Source organism: Marmota marmota, unplaced genomic scaffold (assembly GCF_001458135.2).
Source record: "Marmota marmota marmota unplaced genomic scaffold, marMar, whole genome shotgun sequence".
Taxonomy (NCBI): domain Eukaryota; kingdom Metazoa; phylum Chordata; class Mammalia; order Rodentia; family Sciuridae; genus Marmota; species Marmota marmota.
Window position 1 is genome coordinate 10,167,453 of NW_026000075.1, and position 6,088 is coordinate 10,173,540.

Below are 6,088 nucleotides of genomic sequence, written 5' to 3' on the forward strand. Positions count from 1 at the left end.
AGAACCTCAGCTACATTGATGCCTTATTTGGAACTTTTAATGATTTTTGTTGTTTTTGAGACAGGGTCTCTGTAATCTTGAACTCCTGTGCTTCAGTGATCCTGCATCAGCCTCCTGAGTAGCTGGAACTACAGGCATGTATCACCATGCCTGGCTAATGTGTTATTTTTTTAAAAAATACTAGTTTATGACCATCAAAAATTCAATGAAATTGTGACAAATTAAGAAAAATTACTGGCTATTCATCTAGAACTTTTTGATTATCATTTCATTTTTCTGTGCTTTTTAAATGGAGGTGAGATTTGTATAACATAAAATTCACCATTTTTTTTTTTTTGTACTGAGGATTGAACCCAGGGGCACTTATCACTGAGTCACATCCCCAGCTCTTTTATTTTTTTTATTTTGAGGTGACAGGGTCTTGCTAAATTGCTTAGAATCTCACCAAGTTGCCGAGGCTGGCTTTGAACTTGTGATTCTCCTGCCTCAGCCTCCTGAGTTGTTGGGATTACAGGCATGCGCCACAACTCCACCATTTTATAATGTCCAGTTCAGTGGCAATTGGCATGTTCACAGTCTTGCATGGCCACCACCATTCTCTAGTTCGGAAGCATTTTTATCACCCCCAAAGGAGACCTTCAACCTAGCAAGCAGATATCCTCCATCCCATCTCCTCCCGGCCCTGCAGCAACCATTAGCCTGCTCTCTGCTCTAGGGTTTTATCTCAAACTGCATATTCCATGTAAATAGAATCATATAATAAGTTAAAAAAAAAGATGTACATTTGTGTCAGCCCTCCCAAAAGTAAGCAAAAGTGGAGGCTATAAAGGAAGGGTCCTTGTGTGGAGTGCCTGATAATAATGATATTCTTTGTCCTGAGTTAATTTAAGCCTGATCTCACAGACCTACAAATCTTCCTAACCTCCTACATTGGTAAACTTGATCTGTTTTTCACTGTTATGATTATGAGTTACTGTCTTCATGGGTTTCGGAGACTGGCTGAAATATAATTGCTTTTTGGTAATTGTTTACAAAATAAGTAATGCTTTGCTGTCTTTGTTTATTGTTGTCATCTCATAGCATGATCCTTGTCTTAGGTATGACTTGTCCAGTCACCTGCCACCTCCCATTGTGGACCTCTGAACCGCTCTGATACGGAATAGTCATAACTGTCCACCTCCCACCTGATAGAGAATAAGGACTTTGGGTTACTTCCCAAAAGTTTGCCCCCTTTCAGCAGGATGGAGCTTGGAGATGTCATCATCCATTTTTCCATAGAAATGAAATGTCAAAATTGACCATGGAAAAATATAACAGTAGTCCACTTTATGATATGAATGTAGCTCTTGCTGATTTGCCACAGCAATTGACTTTTCAAATGGACATGTTTCTTTCTCTTCCTCTCTCCCTGCTCCTCCCCGATCTTTCCCCCTCCCTAATCTCAGGGGAAACAGGATTACCTTTCTTCCCCATTTTAGGCAGAGTTATCTGTCCTGGAGTTCACACCCATCATAGGAACCGTAATCCAGAGCATGGTACCAGAAGATCTCAGAAATGACTATCTCACAAATTAACAAGTGAATTACAACTCCAACAGAGAACCCATGGAATGTGTCTAGCCTTTGAAACACCTCTTTAAAAGCCCTCTGTTCTTAATGATGGGCAGAATCACAGCCTTTGGGACAGGAGTCCCCTGTGTTTCTCCTTTGCCAGCAAAATAATAAAACTTCCTTTTCCTTTTCCTTTTCCTTTTCCCCAAAATTGCGTCCTGGATTGGCATTGAGGACAAGGACCAAGCTTCCGGAAACAATCCCGTCACCTGTTTTACTTCTGTTACTTGTATTTCTAGCAAGGTTTTCAAGGTTAATATGTCCAAAATGAACTTCTGGCATGGCCTCTGAAATCTGCCTCTCCATTAGCCACACATCTCTCATGACAATCTCAATCTTCCTGTTGCTTCAGCAAAATCTTGTCATCACCCTTGACTTCTCTTTATTCACCCTGAAAGGAAAGTGACCACAACACTTGGAGCGACCAAGAGATCTTTATTGAAGCAGTGCAAAACAGGAGAAAAAGAGAGAGAGAAGAAAGAGAGTAAGAGCAAGAGAGAGCCCCCCCCCGCCCCGGCAGGAAGGAGTTTTAATAGCCCAAATCTAATGGGGTCTCTGGGTCTGCAAGCTGCTTGTTGGCGTAGTGATTGGATCATATAGTAGCATCATCTTCTGCCTCAGGCAGACGGGGCAGGGGTCAGATGTGGGTTTCTGTTGCACCAGATCGGTGGGGGTTAAGTGTTCAACCTTGAGTGGGTTGAGTGTTCAGACTTGATGCAAACAGGTGATAAAGGACCAGGCAGAGTGGGGTTTGAGTGCGTGGGTTATCCTGCAGCTAACATTCATTCAGCCTGCCCTGCAGACAACTTAGTTCAGCCTGTCCTGCACCTAACACACCCAAATATGATCCATTTGTAAATCCTCTGGGCCCTAACATCACCATTTCTATTGCCTTCATCCTGACCAGAGCTACTGACATCTCTAGCCTGGATTACAGCAATACCCTTCAACCAATCTCTCTCCTTTTGCCTTGCTCAATCAAATCTCAGCCAGATGGCTCCTGTTAAAACCCAAGTCATGTCATTTCTCTGCTCAACCAAGTTCGATGGATTCCCTTCTGCTACGAGGTGAAAATTGTGGCTTTGACTTAAAAATTGGTTTTCCAAAATCCTTCTGTTGATTTATAACCATTTCATGATGTACTATCATTTACTTTCTCACCCTATGCCCCTGAAATTCTCCCTGTCCCTCACTGCTCTGCAGCAACATTTTGTTCCTTGCTGATACACCAACAAGAAGGCATTCTCCATCCATGTTTTTTGTTGTTGTTGTTGTTTTGGTGGGGGCTGAGGGAGGTAGGGATACCAGGGATTGAATTTAGAGGCACTCAAACACTGAGCCACATCTCCAGCCCTATTTTGTATTTTATTTAGAGAGAGGGACTCACTGAGGTGCTTAGCGCCTTGCTGTTGCTGAGGCTGGCTTTGAACTCGAGATACTCCTGCCTCAGCCTACCGAACTGCTGGGATTACAGGTATGCACCACTGCACCTGGCCCCATCCATGTTTTTTAACTTCCATTTCTCTGTACCTGGGAAGTTCTTCCTCCAAACATCTGCATGGCTTATTTCCTCAATTTTAACAGGTCTTCACTCAAAAGTCACCTGCTCAGTGAGGCCCTTCCTGGCCACCCTATACATATCTGCAAACCCTCCTCAACATCCAGAGGCTTTTATCTCCTTTCTTGCTTTTTTAATCTTTCTTCTTTACACATCACTCTCTAATATACCTTTATTTTATTTTATTTATGATCTTTCTCCCCATTAGAAATTTCCATGCAGGCCGTGTATTTTTGTGTGTGTGTATTTTATTTCCTGCTATATCCTCTATACCTAGAACATTGTCTGGCATTGTTGAATGAATGAATAATTTCTAAAAGCCTTATGCACAAGTGTGTGTGAGAGTATACAGCATCAGAATTTTTATACAGAACAGATGGGAGAGAAATTGGTACAATCCCTGTGGAAAACCATTTGACATTCCTTAATAGCATTGATCATGTACAAGCCTACAACCCAATGACTCTTCTCCTAAATATATTCTCTGGAAAAACTGGCACATGAATAACGGCAACCATGAGAATGTCCATTGCAGTGATACCTGGGAAAAAAGGAAACAAACTTGGGAACATTAACATTAAAATAACAACTGAAAGTAGACCATTCATGAAATATTATGCAACAGGAAAAAGAAACTACAGCTATATTCATCAATCTGACCAAGATCATAAGGTTGAATAAAGTTTCAAAAACAATAAGCATAAAGCGACTCCATTCATGCAAAGTTCAGAAACATTTTTTAAACACTAATTGTTTAGGGATACTTATATATGATGAATTTATAAAGAAAATCATCAGGTTGAGGGATGCACAATTACAGGGTGAAGGGAGTGAATGCATTGAGATTTCACTAGAGGATTTGAGGGTCTGGGAAGCCTCTGTTCTTAGTCTGCTGACGGGCTTACGTGTTGATTCTCTTCAGCATCACTTTCACACCTTACACGTACATTATTAGTATTTTACAAGTTAAACCATATGCAAATGATGTTGGGAATCATGTCAAACCAGCAATTTTGTAGGAAATTTATTACTCTTTGCCCCATCAATGTTTTTAAAATTTTATTGGATCTTATAAATTGCAAGATAATTTATGCTCTTTGTAATTAATAAAAATTAAAATTTTCATGAAGTAAAACTTAAAATCAATTGTATCCCAGCACCCCTCCCCCAGAAGGATCCAATGTCAAAATGGCATGTCCTTTCACATCTTTCTCCTTACTCCCAATTAACTTTTTTTTTTTCTGTAAGTGGGAAATATACACATGTATGTGTGTATATGCACGTAGGTGTATAAAACTCAGCAACTTGCTGGGCACAGTGGCACAGGTCTATAATCCCAACTGCTCGGGAGGCTAAGGCAAAAGAATTGCAAGTTCAAGGACAGTCTGGGCGACTTAGATCCTATCTCAAAAATAAAATGGAGGTGGGTGCGGTGGTGTAGGCCTGTAATCCCTGAGGCTCAGGAAAATCACAAGTTCAAAGCCAGCCTCAACAACTTAGTAAGGCCCTAAACAACTTAGTGAGACCCTGTCTCAAAATAAATAATAAAAAAGGGCTAGGGATGCAGCTCAGTGGTTAAGCCTCTTTTGTTAATTAATTAAATAGAAAGGCCTGGGGACATCCTTCAGTGGTGGAGTGATGCTCAGCATGCAAGAGCTCTGGGTTCAATCCCAAGGATCACACACATATACACACACAAAAATCCTCAACAACTCATTGAGTTAATAGTATATATAATATATAGCTACCTTTCAAAAGCAATATATGCAGATTTAATTGGTTCTTTTTCAATATTATATAATATTCGATTGAAAGCATAGATCATAAAATTCCACTATTAGGTTCTTCTTTGTTGTTTGTTACTACAAATAATGCTCTAATAAACTTCCTTGTCATTGATCCTTATATTCGGGGTCCTAAATTTGCAATCTAATTTTATCTTTTATTTATTGTGTGGTGGTGCTAAGAATTGAACCCTGGGCCTTGCACATGCTAAGTACACATTCTACCACTGAACTATACTTGCAGCCTCAACATTTTAGATGTTAAAAATAACTGATTACTTTTTAAATCTTTTGCAGTGGTTTACAGTCTCAACAGCAGAGAGTGACATACCATCAATGGTCCCCACGTCACCACCAGAAGGGAAGATTTACTACTTTTCTTCTTGTTTGCCAATGAGTGAAACAGTATCTCATCTTTCTGTCAATGGCCAAGTTTCTTTATCTGCTGTTTTCGTGTTGGTCAGCAAAGGTAGTGTAGTGGCACTGGTCCCCCCAAGGTCACCACTTATCTGTATTTTAAAAAGCTAATGCCTGGATTTCATCACAAACATACTGAATCAGAATCTCTGGAGCAGGCCCAGGGATTTGTGTGTGTGTGTATGCTTATAGTTTAATTTCCATAAGTGATTCTGATACAGCTAGCAGGGTACACACACGTTCATCAAAATTTCAAAAGCAGTGATTTATGAATTAAATATTCAAGAAAATACCCAGGTCATCATTATGATTAGAAGTTCAAAAACTCAATTCACATACAACTTTTTAATTTCATAAATTGTTTAAGCAAGGAATGCCTGCATTTTCCTTCCTTTGCTTTAGAAACTAAAGCCCAAGACGTGGAGAGCAACTATGGAGTGAATATTCTAGAATGACAATTTTCTGGCCAACTGTAAATCCCTTCTTAAAAGGCATAAATACTGATCTTTTTGACTAAGAAACAAGTTCAGGGGAATTCTGGCCTCTTTTTGAGACTTTGTCCCATCAAACCTAGAATAATTGTGAAAGATCTTCTCCTCTAGTTATCAGTCTAGACCCTGGCAAAATAAAGTGTTTTAAAACACATTGGCCCCTAAGGAGCTCAGCTGTTGGACAAATGAAGTCTTAGCATGACATAAGCTTTTTCTTGGCACTCCTGG